Below are 19,090 nucleotides of genomic sequence, written 5' to 3' on the forward strand. Positions count from 1 at the left end.
GGGCCATCAGGAGGTCCACCAGTGAGGCCAGGACACTAGAAGCCCTCCCACTGCCCCCCCCCCCCAGGAACCAAGAAGACAGAGCATCACTTGCCCCAGCCTGAGAGTTCCTGTCTATACCTTGTGGCTAATAGCCACTGACGGACCTCTGCTCCATAGGTTTATTATCCAGTTCCCTCTTGAAGCTGTCCATGCTTGTAGCCGCCGCCACCTCCTGTGGCAGTGAATTCCATGTGTTAAGCACTCTTTGGGTGAAGGACTTCCTTTTATCTGTTCTAACCCGACCGCTCAGCAATTTCATGGAGTGCCCAGGAGTTCCTGTATTGTGAGAAAGGGAGAAAAGGACTTCTTTCTCGACCTGCTCTATTCCATGCATAATCTTATAAACCTCCATCATGTCACCCCTCAGCCGTCATTTCTCCAAGCTAAAGAGCCCCAAGTGCTTTAACCTTTCTTCATAGGGAAAGTGTTCCAACCCTTTGATCATTCTAGTTGCCCGTTTCTGCACTGTTTCCAAAGCTATAATATCCTTTTTAAGGTGTGGTGACCAGAACTGTACACAGTACTCCAAATGAGGACGTACCATCAGTTTATACAGGGGCATTATGATACTGGCTGATTTGTTTTCAGTTCCCTTCCCAGGGGTCATTTCGTAGAAAAAGAGCTAGGGGAACTCATTAGCATAACTCATTAGCATATGCCACACCCCCTGACATCAGGGGCCCAGCGGTGGACCTGCAAGGCCAGCGGGAGTGCGAGGAAGCCCCGCCAAGGTCCTCCCTGGCCCCAGGCAGGCAGGGGTGGGGAGAGGCAGGGAGGAAGCAACTTACCCTCCCTCTTCTCCTGTCTCCTCCTGGCTGAATGAGGGCTGGAAGCGGGGCGACCGGAAGCAGGGGGCGGGGCTTCGTCATGTGCCCCGCCCCCTGCACCTCACCCGGGGGAACTGTGTTCCCCCGCGTTCCCCCCCGAAATGACCTCTGTCCCTTCCTAATAATCACCAGCATAGCGTTAGCCTTTTTCATTGCAGTCACGCACTGTCTTAACATTTTCAGTGAGTTATCTACTACGACTGGTGTACTGTGTCCCGTTTTGGGCACCACATTTTAGGAAGGAGGTCGACAAGCTCGAGCGTGTCCAGAAGAGGGCAATGAGGATGGTGAGAGGGTTGGAATCCAAGTTTTACGAGGAAAGGCTGAAAGAGTTGGGTCTGTTTAGCCCGGGAAAGAGAAGGCTTAGAGGGGACATGATTGCAGTCTTCAAGTATCTGAAGGGCTGTCATGTAGAAGATGGAGCGGATCTATTCTCTCTTGCTCCAGATTGCAAGACTGGATCTAATGGGTGGAAATTACAAGGGAGTCGTTACTGGCTAAATATCAGGAAAAACTTTCTAACTGTAAGAGTGGTTGAGCAGTGGAACAGTCTGCCTTGGGAGGTGTTGGAGGCTCCTTCGCGGGACGTTACCGGCTAAATATCAGGAGAGACTTCCTAACTGTCAGAGTGGTTGAGCAGTGGAACAGTCTGCCTCGGGAGGGGGTGGATGCTCCTTCGCTGGGCGTTTTCAAGTGGAGGCTGGACGACCATCTTTTGGGTACGTTGTAGGGCTGCCTTTCGGCTGTGCTCCTGCAGAGTGCAGGGGGTTGGACTAGGTGACCTGCAAGGTCCCTTCCAACTCTAACATTCTATGATTCTCTCTCTTGGTCAGTCTCTGCCAAGGGTTCTAAGCTAATCTGCTGGTTGAAAGCATTATGTTAAAAGTATAAGAACTAAGCTTTCAGTCACCATTCGGGCGTGCTAATAAACTTAACCAAACGCAGTCTTAAGTAAAACCATCTTCAACTATCTCCCGAGGTTCCAAAGTGGTCCACAGACTTGGACCCAGCGTCATAATCCCAAACTGGATTCTTCAGTCCCTTGGGAGAAAGGCCTAATCCAGAGATACAATCACACCGAATGGCGCTGAGGCTATCGCTAGGGTTACCAGCGACCAGGCAGCACCTGGAAGAAGAAGACAAGAGATTGGATTTACGCCCCGCCCTTCACTACCCAAAGGTGTCTCAGAGCGGCTTACAAACCCCTTCCCCTCCCCACAACAGACACCCGGGGATGAGAGAGCTCTGACAGAAACTGCTCTTTGTCAAGGACAGCCCTTATCAAAACTACGGCTTGCCCAAGGTCATCCAGCAGCCGCGAGTGGAGGAGTGGGGAATCAAACCCGGTTCTCCCAGATTAGAATCCGCGCACTTAACCATGACACCAAACTGGAGATCTCCCGCTTGTACAATTGATCTCCCGATGCCCAAGATCGGTTCCCCGGGAGAGAATGGTTGCTTTAGAGAGTGGACTCTGTGGCTTCATACCCTGCTGAGGACCAGGGGTCATTTCCTGCAGGAGCGCACAGGAGCGGAGCTCCGGTAGTAGAGAGCCCATGGGGCAGGCACATGCAACTAGCCCCACCCCCTGCTCCCAGCAGCCCTCAGTCATAGCAAGAAGCAGCCAGGTAAGTTGCGGAGCCCCCCCTGGCCCCCCAGTCCAAAACAGTCCAGTGACACCTTTAAAACCAGGTTTTATTCAGGTACAAGCTCTCCCTCCTCTGCAAGGGCAGATCTGCACGTCCCCCCCCCCAATAGCTACCAATACAAAACAGTCCAGTCGAGCCTGAGTGGTGTTGCCTTCTGACACACTTCTGGTGATGTCAGGGGGCGTGGCATATGCAAATGAGTTAGGCGAATGAGTTATGCTAATGAGCTCCTGCCCCTCTTTTTCTATGAAATGACCCCTTCTGAAGACCTTCCCTTCCCCAAAACCCATCTTCCCCAGGCTCCAAACCCCAAATCTCTAGGTATTTCCCCAAGTCACAGATGGCAACCCTACCTATGGTGCAGAAGGGAGAAGGTCTACGTGTCTAGATATGAGTTCAGTTCAGCAGAGGAATGAAGTACAGAGGTTTTAATGTAATTTTTTTTAAAATACACATGTGTTGCCAGGCTCAGAGAGAACCCCTGGTCCTTTTGTCTCATTCAGGTTCACTGCCAGACATTTGGCCGCGGCGGCCATCTTGCCTCCATTACTACGAAACATGAAAGCGCCATGACGTCTGACAACATCAAAATCGCTTTTCCTGGTGTGAAAACAGTCTGGATTGGGCTGAATGATCCCCGAAAGGTGCGTATGAAGCACTGCACTTCCTTCCACAACACACATTAGTAATAGTAATAGTAATATAGCAATGTGAATTTATTATTACAGCGCATAGCCAGCAATATAAAACCATACCTATAAATATTTACCATTATAAATAAATTACAATGTCAAAAATATCCAGATAGTAAATCAATTAAAATAAGACAAGGTTAAATAAAAGTAAAATTTACAAGCATTTTTATCACTAAAACCACAAGTACGGTGTAAAGTTGGACAAAATTTAGTCTTAAAAAAGGTAAAATAACGATAGTGAAAAGATCGATAAGATTAAAATCAAACAGACCTATCCCAAATGACTGCCTGGACACTGATGAGCTTTTGCAACCAAAAAACAGAATTTCGCTGTCTGATGTAGCGCTGTATGTTCAGAGTTAGAAAGCAATTTCTCTATCTTATCCTGATCTGAGGAGCCAACCAAGAGAGGGCCAATAAGTTTTGTGCGAGCTTCATTATATAATGAACACCTCAGGAACACATGTTCCTGAGATTCGATCTCCCCAGACGCACACATACATAACCTCTCATTTCGGGGAGTTTTTTTGAATTTGCCCTCAAGAACTGCAGAAAGTAAGGCAGAACATCTAGCCAGAGTATACGCCCTCCTATGTTTATTTGACTCCAAAACAGATAAATATGAAGCTTGAGCAACAATACATTTACTACTAAGTAATATAGTAATATACTTTATTGTCATTGTACATAGTACAACGAAATTAAGATGCAATCATTTCGGTGATCCACAACAACATTCGTATTCACTCACACAACCATTCACACAACTATCTCATAACTCCCTTAAGGTTCACATAGCAACTTAAAACCACCAATGTCCCCCAAAAGGGGTTAGGTCCACAACTGGGGCACTTGATGAGGGAACACTGTTTGAATGTGACCAGAAGGATTGTGGGCCGGCCACGCAGACGGCAGGAAAATACCAAGAATCCGTTGGCCAGTCTTCTATTCAATACATCCTGCAGAGTCCTAATACAATTTCAAGAAGGTTTAGACTGAGACAATTGAGGGCACTTATGCATGATATGGTCCCTGGGGTTACCCTAGGAACCAGATGGGAACAGGGTTTTCCCCAGTTTTGGGGGCCCAAATCTGCCACCAGCCAGCAGGCCGGTGGGGGAGCTCTGCCCCCAAAGAGCCCCACCACGCTTGATGTGCCCAGCGCGATGATGTCACCCAGAGGTTACATCATGCTGGGCACGTCACACGGAGACACTCTAGCTCTTGGCTAAAAACTCTATGGTGACCATAGACTTTTGGGACAAATGCTAGAGTGTCACCTGCATAAGAACATAAGAGAACATAAGAGAAGCCAGTGTTGGATCAGGCCAATGGCCCATCCAGCCCAACACTCTGTGTCACACAGTGGACAAAAATACCAGGTGTCATCAGGAGGTCCAGCAGTGGGGCCAGGACACTAGAAGCCCTCCCACTGTTGCCCCCCAGGCACCAAGAATACAGAGCATCACTTGCCCCAGACATAAGAACATAAGAGAAGCCAATGTTGGATCAGGCCAAAGGCCCATCCAGTCCAACACTCTGTGTCACACAGTAGACAAAAACATCAGGGGCCATCAAGAGGCCCAGCAGTGGGGCCAGGACACTAGAAGCCCTCCCACTGTTGCCCCCCCCCCCAGGCACCAAGAATACAGAGCATCACTTGCCCCAGACATAAGAACATAAGAGAAGCCAATGTTGGATCAGGCCAAAGGCCCATCCAGTCCAACACTCTGTGTCACTAGGCTTTATTTTTCATGTGTTAGAATCACAGAATCATAGATTCACAGAATCATAGAGTTGGAAGGGCCCTCCAGGGTCATCTAGTCCAACCCCTGCACTCTGCAGAAAATTCACAAATACCTCCCCCCCATATCCAAAAGGGAGGGCACTGGTGAGTTCATTAGGATCAGAAAGGTTATGTGTACTGACCTGAGTGCTGGAGTACGATCTGGGAGAAGAAGAAGATCCTTGAAAAAGAGCAGTTTCTGTCAAGAGCTCTCTCAGCTCCGCCTACTTCACAGGCAATGCTCCCTCTAAGCTGTGGAGTCTTGTCAGCAAAAATTCTACTTTGTGAGCTACTGGGATTAAAGTTGTGAGTGAGTGATTTGGCTACTGCATAAATCCGTTTACTCTGGAGCCATCCTTCCTGAGCTAGGACAAAAATGTGTGAGCTGGAGGCTAAAAAACTGTGAGCTAGCTCACACTAACTTAGCTTAGAGGGAACACTGCTCACAGGGTGTCTGTTGTGGGGAGGGGAAGGGATAGAGTTTGTAAGCTGCTCTGAGACACCTTCGGGTAGGGAAGGGCGGGGTAAATCTCTTCTCTTGCTCTGAATCATTGCATCAAAATGTCTGTGCTGTTGCAATCTTGAGTATGCTGTTCAAGTGTGTATCTGTAAGCTGCAAACCAACTTTTGATTTATTGACATTCACCACAGAAATCTCATGCTCAGAGTTCTGAGTCTAGGACCCGAGTTAAAACATGAAATGGCTGAGTGATTAAGAGAGTCTGGTGAACCAAGCTATGATGCAGCAGCAACAGCAGAACTAGAAGCAAGGAGATGGCCAGTTCCACTGCGGGCCTGATGGAAGCCCTCCAGGGGCCTGATCCAGCCCCTGGGCCGCATGTTTGACACCCCGATCTGTGTCACAGTGGCCAGAACCCAGGGGCCATCAGGAGGTCCACCAGCGGGGCCAGAAGCCCTCACACTCTTGCCCCCCCAAGCACCAAGAACACAGAACATCACTGACGCAGAGGATTCCATCTATACTAACCAGTGAGGGACCTCTGCTCCACGTTAATCCAATCCCCTCTTGAAGCTGTCGGTGCTTGTAGCCACCACCTCCTCACAGGATTGTTGTGTGGATAAAATGGGGAAGAGGAGAATGCTGGAAAGCTGCGTTGGTTCTGCTGCTCCAGACCAACAAAGAGTCCCACCTAAATTTAGCAGGGGAAAGAGGCAAGAGGTGGTAGTTTTATTCTAAGGGAAAATAGTCAGGCCTCACCTGGAGTACTGTGTGGGAGGGCTTCTAGTGTCTTGGCCCCACTGGTGGAACTCCTGATGGCACCTGGTATTTTTGGCCACTGTGTGACAGAGTGTTGGACTGGATGGGCCTTTGGCCTGATCCAGAACCAAACAAAGGTTAGTGAAGAAGAGGGTCAATATTAAAACCTATCTAATAAAAGTAGAAAAAGATACACGTATTTATTAATAACAAATTTTAAAACATATACAGGGGCCCATTTACAACAATTATATATAAAACATTACAATATCAAGGGCTTAAAAACTTGACTTTACGCGTTTCGGCCAAATAGGCCTTCCTCATAAATACATGTAATAAATACATGTATCTTTTTCTTATTTTATTAGATAGGTTTTAATACTGGCCCTCTTCTTCACTAACCTTTGTTTGGTTCTGGATTCTATTGTTAGGTTCAGTTTTTTCCCCTTTTTGTTTCTGCTCCTTTGGCCTGATCCAACATTGGCGTCTCTTATGTTCTTATGTGTCCAGTTTTGGGCACCACATTTTAGGAAGGATGTTGACAAGCTGGAGCATGTCAAGAAGAGGGCATTCAGGATGCTGAGAGGGTTGGAGTCCAAGTCTTATGAGGAAAGGCTGAAAGAGTTGGGTATGTTTAGCCTGGGAAAGAGAAGGCTTAGAGGGGACACGATTGCAGTCTTCAAGTATCTGAAGGGCTGTCATGTAGAAGACAGAACAGATGTCTTCTCTCTTGCTCTGGATTGCAAGACGAGATCTAATGGGCGGAAATTACAAGGGAGTCAATACCGGCTAAATATCAGGAGAAACGTTTTAACTGTAAGAGTGGTTGAGCCGTGGAACAGTCTGCCTCAGGAGGTGGTGGAGGCTCCTTCGCTGGACGTTTTCAAGTGGAGGCTGGACAACCATCTCTCGGGTATGTTGTAGGGGTATCTTTCGGCTCTGCCCCTGCAGAGTGCAGGGAGTTGGACTAGATGACGTGCAAGGTTTGTTCCAACTCTAACATTCTATGATTCTATGATTCTATCCCCAAGGTCACGCAGAAAGCTTCCATAACAGAGTGGGGATTGGAACCCAGTTCTCCTGGGTCTTGGGGTGACAATCTAGGCACTATACCACACACACGCTCTCGTGCCGAAATATAATGCCTCTCAGGTATTCTATGCAAGAACGGTGTGCGAAGTCTTCACCCGGTTAGTTCCGCACAGCACTGCAGAAATTACTACCTATGAACAGAATATAGAAGGCTTTGTTGGGATGGTCAGATTTGGGGAAGGCGTCACTCCCTATGCTAACCAAGACTCTGTTTCCCTTTTTTAAAAACAGTCCAGGAACTGGGCATGGTCTGATCAGACTCCACTCTTCTATCAAGCGTGGCAAGTTGGTGAACCTAACAATTTAGGGGAAGACGAATTCTGTGTTCATTTGTCAGGAGCAGGTGAGAAGAAGCGTGGACAGCCTGCATCCAGGAGCTGAAGAGACCAGGGTCACTTGGGAGATTTTATTTATTTATGTTATATTTATATATCTAACAGTCAAGGCAACCCCTGCGTGTGGATATCTAAATCCGCACATCGGGGGCACCTAGGGGGCAAATAGATTTTGCTGCACACTTGGGGCACTTCTCAGGGGTGCAGAAAAATCTGAACAGTTGAGAAAACTGTACGGGGGATACTTAAATCCCTCCAAAAGTAAAAGAGTGTGTGGTGTATATCTCCTTAAGATGGAGTTGTATGGTTTCTATACACCTTAAAAGGATTATGAAAGGCACTCCTCCCTCTCTCCGTTTCTTCAGGTCCTCTCTCACCCCGACTGCTACTTTGGGCTGTAGCATCTCTGTTGTTATGGGCAACTTAGTCCTTAATTTTCTTCCCATGAGTATTTCTGCAGGGGAATACCCCATATCCGTTATCGGTGTGTTTCTATACTCTAAGAGTGCTATATGTGGATCTGTATGTGTCTCTTCAGCCTTTTTCAGCACTTGCTTTATTGACTGAATTGTCCTCTCCGCCATTCCATTTGACTGTATCTCTATTGACAAACATTACAGAGTGTTCCCTGCGCATGTGCAGAGAACGCACTGTGGACTGCCACGCCCCGCCACTCAGGCCTCGTGGCCAGTGCTGGGGGAGGGAGAAGACTCGGTGGGCCAGGTGGCTGGGAGCCACTCAGGACTCACCATCGCTGCTGGGGGGCTGGGGGGGGAGAAGGCTCGGCAGGCCGGACGGCTGGGAGTCGCTCAGGCCTCAGTGCCAGGTGGGGGGAGAGGGCTTACCTGTGGCCGCTTCATCCTCCTGAATGTGGAGCTACTTCTGGAGGCCAGAAGCCTTTGGGAGGTCCCACTTCTTGTTATATTAGATTTCTATCCCGCCCTCCCTGCAGACGGGCTCAGGGCAGGTTACAAAGTCACAACATCTCAACAAGAACAGTTGAAGAAGGATTAAAACAGTAACAGGCCAAAGATGGATTTTGGATGTCCGCCGTCTCAACCGAAAGCCTGGTGGAACAGCTCCATCTTACAGGCCCTGCGGAATATAATAAATCCCGCAGGGCCCCGACCTCGAGTGGGAGCTTGTTCCACCAGGCTGGGGCCCTGGCCCTGGTTGAGGCTGGTCGGATGTCCGTAGGGCCGGAGACAACCAATAAATGTTGGTCGATTGAGCACGATGCTCTGCGAGGCACATATGGGGAGAGGTGATCCCAAAGATATGCAGGTAGGTGTCCAACCACTGGAACTTGAAAAATCTTTTGACTCATGTGAGATAGCTGGAGATAGCTAATAATCTCATCCCTGTTTCCCAGAAGTGACTGGTTCTAAGTAAAGCCTCCCTCGTTCTAGATTCGGACAGGGAAGTCGTTATGCTGCTGATAGAAAAGATCCTTCTTTTGGCCCTTCAGTTCCGAGGAACAGCTAAAGGCAGGGTCGGCACTCACCCCTTCACAAGTCCACAGTCAACCAGAATCTGGGAGCAGGGGTACCAAAGCAAATGGCTCCGGTCCAGATCACGGAGAAACGTGAGCCACAGTGCTGAGGACAGTGGAAGCCAAAGACCATCCGCTGATTTCTTCCCGGGAAATTGTCCAAGGACATCTTAACCAATGCTGGGGGAGGTAACCTCGATAAAGGCCCAGGGAACCTCTAATATATGTGAGCAGGAAAGTATCCTGCCTAGCTCAATCAGGAGAGCCAGTCTGGTGTAGTGGTTGCTAGGAGCGTGGACTAATCTGGGAGAACCGGGTTTGATTCCCCACCCCTCCACATACAGCTGCAGGTGCGACCTTGGGTCAGTGACGAGTTCTCTCAGAGCTGTTCTCTCAGTCACAGTTCTCTCAGAGCTCTCTCAGCCCCATCTACCTCACACAGGGTGTCTGTTGTGGGGAGCGGAAGGGAAAGGAGATTGTAAGCCACTTTCAGACTCCTTTGAAGGGTGGGGTATGAATCCAATCTCCTTCTTGCTGTCGTCCTCGTCCTCCTCATCCTCCTTCTTCTATTGTAACTTGTCAGGGTCCCACAGCACTCAGGCTCAACAACATTCCTGAGAAGGATCCAAGTTTATTTACTTCAGTAGTAGTAGGTCATCCGTACATACATCCTGTGCAAAAGCTAACCCACCAGGCGGGAGGGAAATAATAATACTAATAATACTAATAATAATCTTTCAATTTATTAATCGCTCAATCCTGCAGAGCTTGCTGGCTCTGAGCTATTTACAGTTACTCATTCATGCGGGCCTAACAATGATTTATGGGGGTAAGGGAGGACAACATATTTCTTTTTAAATCACACACATTCACAGTCGGCAAGGGTTTGTCCAGCTGCAGGGTCAGACGTGTTCCGTCGGCATATATTCACTTTGGCTGGGCTAGATGACGTCAGCTTCTCCAAGTCTTGCGGCGCCGCACTGCCACCGCCTGGCTGGAATGGCCCATTATGTTCAAAGCGAGGCCTTCTGATGGAGATAAGCCAATCAGAAACAATGATGGGTTCCCAGGGAAGGAGAGAGCACAAAGCATCAAGGTCAGGAAACCAGACAAGGGCCAGCGAGCGAAGAGAAGGCTGACATTTCTGGGCAGTAAGATGTTCACCCATCAGACTCCCTTCCCCCCTCCCTCACAATGGCAGCGTAGCTGACATACCTGGGCCATCACTGAATTACTGGACATGGGGAGGAAGTCACGACTAGGTATCGTAGAGCACCTGCGGATGGTAATTCCAAGCACCTCCAGTTTAAAAAAGGAACACTGATTAGAACTTGGATGGGAGGCCACCAAGAACGTCCAGGGTTGCTACTCAGAGGGTGCGTTCAGACGGCGTGCTGAGAGCAGTTTAAACTGGTCCGGTTCTGACACAATTATCTTTGATCTGGATACTCGCAATCACACTGACCTCCCTTATCCCGCCTCACTGCGCAGTCACATCACTCTCCGGCGTCTACACTATCAACGCGTGGGGAGTGTGTGTCGGCGGGTTTTTTAATTTTTTTCTCAGTTTGCGCATGCGCATAGATGCTCATCCATAGAATGGGGGGAAACTATCATGGTGCGTGCGCAGAACCACCAGAGCGAATCAATCCAACCCCTCCAACAAAATACTTCCCTTTAAACTTTTGACCCAAAAATAGCCTCCGTGAGATCCCGAACTCATCTAAACGCTAAAATGAGTGACCGTTTAAACGTCGGTTTTATAAACCCGGAAGTGGAGCTCCACCCATGCGCACACCGCCGCCGCTAAAAAAAAAAGGCTGGGTGAAAAGCGGAAGCCTTGGGCTTCCACAGCAGCTTTCAAGCAGGGAGGGGGTTTAAACCACCGGAAGTGTCTTGATACTCTTCAACTGTGATCACACAGGGGGAAAATGCGCCTTTAAACGGGAGAACTGAGAAAACATCACTTGGGGACCTGGTAACAAAATACTCCGGGTTAAAGGGGGTTTTGAGCCGGAAACCAACGGCTGGGGACGGGAGGCAGATGTTGACTATGTGATCGTGCATATAAAATCCATTGTTGAACAGTCACGACACCAGATCAAACGGTGCGTCTGAACGCACCCAGAGTCAGGTAATGGCAAATGACCTCTGTTCGACCCTTTCCTTGAAAACCCTACGGTGGTCGCCATAAGTCGACTGTGACGTGACGGCCCTTTCCACCACAAATCTCTTACTGCCCTAACCTGGACGGCCGAGGCTGGCCCAATCGTCTCAGATCTCTGAATCGAAGCAGTGTGGGCCTTGGTTAATACCTGACGGGGAGACCACTAAGGAAGCCTGGGGTTGCTATGTAGAGGAAGGCGATGGCAAGCTACCTCTGTTGGCTTCTTGCCTTGAAAGCCCCCTCCCCCAGGGGGGCACCATAAATTAGTTGTGATTTATCAGCAATTTCCACCACCAGCATGGGTGGTGTGAAAGACCCTGGGGAGCCACTGACAGCTAAAGGAGACTGCACGGACCGGGACAGACCAGTGTCCTGACACAGTGGAAGGTTTGTTTATGCCGCTTGTTGCCAAGACTCCTTTAGATGGATGATTAATAGTGCAGGATCCCTGTCACTTGGGTGTCGTGGTTAAGTAAAAAAGGTAAAGGTTCCCTTGCTCGAAAGCCGGTCGAATCCGACTCTAGGGTTGCGGTGCTCATCTCCGTTTCAAAGCCGAAGAGCCAGCGCTGTCCGAAGACGTTTCCGTGGTCACGTGGCCGGCATGACTAAACACCAAGGCGCACGGAACGCTGTTACCTTCCCACCAAAGTGGTACCTATTTATCTACTTGCAATTTCTTGCTTTCGAACTGCTAGGTTGGCAGGAGCTGGAACTAGAGACGGGAGCTCACTCCGTCATGCGGCACACTTGAGTCTCGAACTGCTGAACTACTGACCTTCCACAGCCTGCAGTTCAGCGTCTCTAATCTGGGAGAACCGGGTGGGATTTCCCACTACTCCACTTGCACCTGCTGGATGACCTTGGGCAAGCCGTTGTTCTGATAAGAGCTGTTCCTGAAAAAGAGCCATTTCTGTCAGAGCTCTCTCAGCCCCACCTACCTCACAGGGTGTCTGTTGAGGGGAGGGGAAGGTAGAGGAGACTGTAAGCCGTTCTGAGACACCCTCAGGGTGGAAGGATGGGGTATAAATCCAATCTCCTCCTCCTCCTCCTCCTCCTCCTCCTCCTCCTCTTCTTCTTCTTCTTCTTCTTCTTCTTCTTCTTCTTCTTCTTCTTCTTCTTCTTCTTCTTCTTCTTCTTCTTCTTCTTCTTCCCTCCTTAGCTTTTGGTTACCCTCCTGATAAACAAGTGTACATAGAAACCGGCAAAGAGAGTCTGCTTATGAAGTAAACAACATTAAGTGACGAGAACATTGCTTGGTGTGCAGTTTTATTTTAAGAAACGGAGCGAAGAGGATTGTGAATCAACAATCAAAGGGGCTCCAGTTAAGAAAGCAGGAACATCTCTAACCCCTTCTCGCTGTTTTCTTTCAGATTCTAGGGAGTGGGAGGACGCTAACTGTGATATCAAAATGCCCTCCCTCTGCAAAATCAGGCTCTAGTAAGGAGGAGACGGGATTGTTTGGCCCTGAACTTAAGATACGCCTGAATGGATAGTCGATTTTCCCGAATAAACATTGTACTTGTGAATGAGTATTTCTGAAGTTTGCTTTGAGCATTCATTTCTTGTAGACAAACTGGGTAGAAGCTGAAAGGCTGTGGCGCAGTGGGAGAGCATCTGCTTTGCATATGGAGAAGTTTCAAATTTCAGCCCCGTTTTCAAGAGCTGCCTTATCCTTTGAATTCAGGATTATCTACTCAGACTGGCAGCGGCTCTCCAGGGCCGCAGGCAGAAGTCTTTCCCATCACCTCCTGCCTGGTCCTTTCCACTGGAGATGCCGGGGATTGAACCTGGGACCTTCTGCATGCCAAGCAGAGGCTCTGCCACTGAGCCACAGCCCCTTCTTACAGCTCTCCAGGGTCTCAGGCGGAGGTCTTTCCCATCCCCTCCTGCCTGGCCCTTTTAACTGGAAATGCCGGGGACTGAACCTGGGACCTCCTGCATGCCAAGCAGAGGCTCTGCCACTGAGCCACAGCCCCTTCTTACAGCTCTCCAGGGTCTCAGGCGGAGGTCTTTCCCATCCCCTCCTGCCTGGCCCTTTTAACTGGAAATGCCGGGGACTGAACCTGGGACCTCCTGCATGCCAAGCAGAGGCTCTGCCACTGAGCCACAGCCCCTTCTTACAGCTCTCCAGGGTCTCAGGCGGAGGTCTTTCCCATCCCCTCCTGCCTGGCCCTTTTAACTGGAAATGCCGGGGACTGAACCTGGGACCTCCTGCATGCCAAGCAGAGGCTCTGCCACTGAGCCACAGCCCCTTCTTACAGCTCTCCAGGGTCTCAGGCGGAGGTCTTTCCCATCCCCTCCTGCCTGGCCCTTTTAACTGGAAATGCCGGGGACTGAACCTGGGACCTCCTGCATGCCAAGCAGAGGCTCTGCCACTGAGCCACAGCCCCTTCTTACAGCTCTCCAGGGTCTCAGGCGGAGGTCTTTCCCATCCCCTCCTGCCTGGCCCTTTTAACTGGAAATGCCGGGGACTGAACCTGGGACCTCCTGCATGCCAAGCAGAGGCTCTGCCACTGAGCCACAGCCCCTTCTTACAGCTCTCCAGGGTCTCAGGCGGAGGTCTTTCCCATCCCCTCCTGCCTGGCCCTTTTAACTGGAAATGCCGGGGACTGAACCTGGGACCTCCTGCATGCCAAGCAGAGGCTCTGCCACTGAGCCACAGCCCCTTCTTACAGCTCTCCAGGGTCTCAGGCGGAGGTCTTTCCCATCCCCTCCTGCCTGGCCCTTTTAACTGGAAATGCCGGGGACTGAACCTGGGACCTCCTGCATGCCAAGCAGAGGCTCTGCCACTGAGCCACAGCCCCTTCTTACAGCTCTCCAGGGTCTCAGGCGGAGGTCTTTCCCATCCCCTCCTGCCTGGCCCTTTTAACTGGAAATGCCGGGGACTGAACCTGGGACCTCCTGCATGCCAAGCAGAGGCTCTGCCACTGAGCCACAGCCCCTTCTTACAGCTCTCCAGGGTCTCAGGCGGAGGTCTTTCCCATCCCCTCCTGCCTGGCCCTTTTAACTGGAAATGCCGGGGACTGAACCTGGGACCTCCTGCATGCCAAGCAGAGGCTCTGCCACTGAGCCACAGCCCCTTCTTACAGCTCTCCAGGGTCTCAGGCGGAGGTCTTTCCCATCCCCTCCTGCCTGGCCCTTTTAACTGGAAATGCCGGGGACTGAACCTGGGACCTTCTGCATGCCAAGCAGATGCTCTGCCACTGGGCCCACGGCCCCTCCCCAGTACAGGAAGTTGCCTTATACTGAAATCAGACTGTCCCTCAGAGTCAGTGTCACCAACTCAGACTGGCAGTGGTTCTCCAGGGTATCAGGCTGAGGTCTTTCCCACCATGTACTACCGGATCCTTACTGGAGATGCTGCCAGGGACTGAACTGGGGACTTTCTGCATGCCAAGCAGATGCTCTTCTACTGAGTCACGGCCCTCCCCAAACCAGGCAGGAGGTGATGTGAAAGGTCTCTGAGTCCCTGGAGAGACACAGTCAGTCAGAGGAGACACTATCGGCCTTTTAGGCCAAGGGCCTGACACAGCACAAGGCATCTTCAGACATGTTTATGCTTCTGTCTTCTCGATGTCAGGTTATGGCTGAAATACAGAGTCTTAAAGACTGCAGATGGGGATGAGAGAACAGTAAATGAAAAGAGGGTGCATACAGACTGCCTTCTAAATGTTGCTCATGCAAAATCATCTCATCAGAGTTTGACATTACCCGTGACATTGTCAAGCAAAAGAAGAAGAAGAGGAGGAGGAGGAGAAGGTTGAGGAGGAGATTGGATTTATACCCCTTGCCCTTCACTTGGAGTCTCAGAGCAGCTTACAAATTCCTTTCCGTTCCCTTCCCCACAACAGACACCCTGTGAGGCAGTTGGGGCTGAGAGAGCTCTTTCGAGGACTATCCTTGAGAGAACAGCTCTGAGAGAACCTGTGACTGACCCAAAGTCAAGCCAGCAGTTGCATGTGGAGGATTGGGGAATCAGACCCTGTTCTCCCAGATTAAAGTCCGCGCTCCTAACCACTACACCATGTTCTTGACATTCAGAAAGGCTGTGCACCTGAATGAAATGCACACAGCAAAATGGATGTGGCCTACAGGTCATATTTAGGATACATAAAGAAAAATAATCTACCTGGGGAAATTGTCGTAAGATTCTCAAAGAATCTGGAGCACCCCTGAGATCTGGGGAGAGTGTTATCAGAGTACTGAAGGACATTCCATTTGAAATAAGACAGCGGAGAAAGAAATATAAAGACCTTGTTCTTTTTCTTCAACAAATTCAATTGGATATAGATGGCTAATTCCAGAAGGTGTCACCTTCAAAATTAAGGATAAAAAAGAAAAGATTGACTCTGTTCTGAAAGCGAGAGAATTTTTAAGAGTCCAGCTGGGAGGGCCAGAGGAGGAAGAAAAAGAAGGGGGACAGCAAGTCCAGTGGTGAGCTGGACTCGGGTTCTTCCGGAGAGGACTCTCTGTCAGAGAAAGGGGCAGCAGCTCCTAAAAGTCCTTATAAGTTGCGGAAGAGACTGGACAAGAAGAAGTGAAGGCTGAAGGACTCTGAATCGTGCCTTTGAAAAATTTTGAATTGAGATGCTTTGGGGTATTTCCTGATATCAGTTAAATTTAAGATGTGGGAAAAGTTAACAGAATATGTGACTCAGTTTTTTAATGAGATTAATATGATTAAGACTAGATGTTTATTCAAGCTGATTAGAAGATATCCTCTCTTGGGTTTTTAGTCAGTAGTGGGTATCTTTTCTTTATCCCCCTAAATGTAGTCCCTTCCCTTATTTCTGTTACAGTTTGTAGTTTTAATAAAAATACAATAAAAAATTCCCCATCGGGGAGCAAAAAAAAAAGAAGAAGAAAGAAATTCTAAAGCCCAGTCAGAGAATAAGTATCGCTATTTTCTTGGCACTAACAGAGACCGCAATCGTGCCTGACTTCTGCCAGAAATCCCTTCCCTCCCTTTTAAAACAACAACTATCCAAAAATGCCAGAACGAGGGAAGGAAGTCCAGGCTGGCCTTCCTCTGGGTTTCAGGTGGGATGACGCGGCCAACTCTGATCATGAAGCTAAAGCGGAATGTGAATCACATGGCACACGAAAGCAGAGGTAGAACAGATCGGCAGGTGACGGGAACGGCTACTGAAATATTTATTTTAAAAAACCATTTATAAGCCTCCTGTCTTTCATATGGAGCTGAAGGTGGCGTGTACATCTATATATCTGATTTCCAAGTGTGCCCCCTCCCTGCAGAAATCTAAATCCACACAGAGGGGGCACACTTACCCCAAACGGGTTTTCCTGTGAATTTGAGCGACCCCTTAGGTGTGCAGAAAAATCTGAAAAGTAAAAAAAAAATACTTTGGGGAGTTTTAAATCCCCCCCCCCAAATAAAAAGCATTGTCCACGCATGCACAGACAATGCAGCTTGTCTTTGAGAGCCTTTGATGTTCCTATCAGGGGAAGCCCTCGGCCTCTCTGCCCTGTTGTTGGCCCTCCAGAGGAAGTGGCTGGCCCCTGTGTGAGACAGGAAGCTGGACTGGATGGACCCTCACTGGTCTGATCCAGCAGGGCTCTTCTGACGTTCTTATGAAGGCCTTGGCCTCTCTGCCCTGTCATTGGCCCTCCAGAGGAACTGGTTGGCCACTGTGTGAGACAGGATGTTGGACTAGATGGACCCTCACTGGTCTGATCCAGCAGGGCTCTTCTGACGTTCTTATGAAGGCCTCGGCCTCTCTGCCCTGTTGCTGGCCCTCCAGAGGAACTGGCTGGCCCCTGTGTGAGACAGGAAGCTGGACTAGATGGACCCTCACTGGTCTGATCCAGCAGGGCTCCTCTGATGTTCTTATGAAGGCCTCGGCCCCTCTGCCCTGTTGTTTGCCCACCAAAGGAACTGGTTGGCCTCTGTGCGAGATGGGATGCTGGACTAGGTGGACCACTGGTCTGATCCAGCAGGGCTCTTCTGATGTTCTTAGGAAGGCCTCGGCCTCTCTGCCCTGTTGTTGGCCCTCCAAAGGAACGGGTTGGCCCCTGTGTGAGACAGGAAGCTGGACTGGATGGACCCTCACTGGTCGGATCCAGCAGGGCTCTTCTGAGGTTCTTATGAAGGCCTCAGCCTCTCTGCCCTGTCATTGGCCCTCCAGGGGAACTGGTTGGCCTCTGTGTGAGATGGGGTGCTGTACAAGATGGACCCTCACTGGTCTGATCCAGCAGGGCTCTTCTGATGACTTGGCAGACAGCACTTTACTCTCTCTCTCTCTCTTACACACACACACATACACACACACACACACAAACAGCCACATGACAAATGTGGGGGAAATGATATTGTGGTGACAGTGGAGAAGATTCTAGGGTTTTCAACAACTTTAAATCCAAGTAAATATATTCCTGTATGTTTCCACCACACGCACCAGTTACTTTACCAGTTAGTATCCTAATCCTTCTGGAACACAGATAAATTGCCTGAACAAATTCTGAACAACAAGCACAAGATGGGAAGATAATGCTTAATATCCTAGCAGATTTAATGGCTAATAAACTGGATAGAAGCCATCAGCGTGACAAATGACCAAGGAAGCTAAACCAGCCAAGTTAGTTGCCTAATAAAAAACCCCCTTAAAGCATGCTTATGCCTTCTGGAACATGGAGAGATTTCCTGCAGAAATAACATTTCTGGAAGAGCACAGGATGCGTGCTATTAATGCTGTTAAGGATTAAAGAAGCCATAAACTGAATGAGAGCCCGTCATGGCACAAAATGCATAATATACCGTATTTTTTGGACCATAAGACGCACTTTTTCTTCCAAAAAAAGTGGGAGGAAAAGTGAGTGCGTCTTATGGACCGAAGGTGGCAGAATATTTTCCCCCCTGTTTTCCTCCTTTAAAAACTAGGTGCGTCTTAAGGTCAGGTACGTCTTATGGTCCGAAAAATACGGTAGTTTGAGGGCGCCTTACCCAGGTTTCTCATTCCCTACATCTGGAATGCTATTGTATCTCTTTGGGCAGTGCTGATTTAGGATTCTCACTGGCGTCTGTTGTTTGTTTCTGGGCTTTGAAGGAACTTGTTGCAACAGCGAAAAAGGAAGACGCGGGAACACAAATGGTGAGGAAGCACACAGCAAATCCTATGAAGCGTAGGAGGAGGAAGCGGAAAGTTGGGTCGTTCGTTTTGCAAAATGTCATCCACGTTTAAGTACACATTAGTTTCATGGGGAGGAGGGGGGATGCATAGGAATGTATATGGGGAGAATTCTAAATGCATCAACTCCACGTCGGGAGGAAGACCTGGTCGTTCAGAAATCCGAAATACAAGAAGAGATCTAGATGGGAAATATTCTGGAAGCATCTTGTGGGGGGGAATCAGTTTAGAAACAGATTAAGCAGTTGGCAGGTTCTGGGCAAAAAAAGAAGAAACCGTCTTGAATTGTGAACGGGTGACAGATTAGGAAATAGTTCATTGGGTGTAGAGTGGTGCCACGTTGGAAAGGTATGGATTTTCTTTTTAACTGGAAGGCTTCCCAGGGAAATTTAAGATTGCACATTGGAGTATTTGTGTGGAATATTTGTGTCTGTGGAACCCCCGCCTGTCCCCTGCATTCTTTGAGGTTTCAAGGTCTGCACATTAGCTTTCTTTTCACTGGGTAGAAATAACAGAGGAACATTACAATGGCATGGCTGGTTCTGACTGAAATGGCCAGTCTTTCTTCTGTAAATGCTTTTTCCAATCATTTAAAAACATTATTTTAAAGGTGTGTGCTCCTTTAAGCAGAGTGGAGTGCT

This window comes from Gekko japonicus, unplaced genomic scaffold, assembly GCF_001447785.1.
Source record: "Gekko japonicus isolate JY-2015 unplaced genomic scaffold, Gekko_japonicus_V1.1 scaffold2069, whole genome shotgun sequence".
Taxonomy (NCBI): domain Eukaryota; kingdom Metazoa; phylum Chordata; class Lepidosauria; order Squamata; family Gekkonidae; genus Gekko; species Gekko japonicus.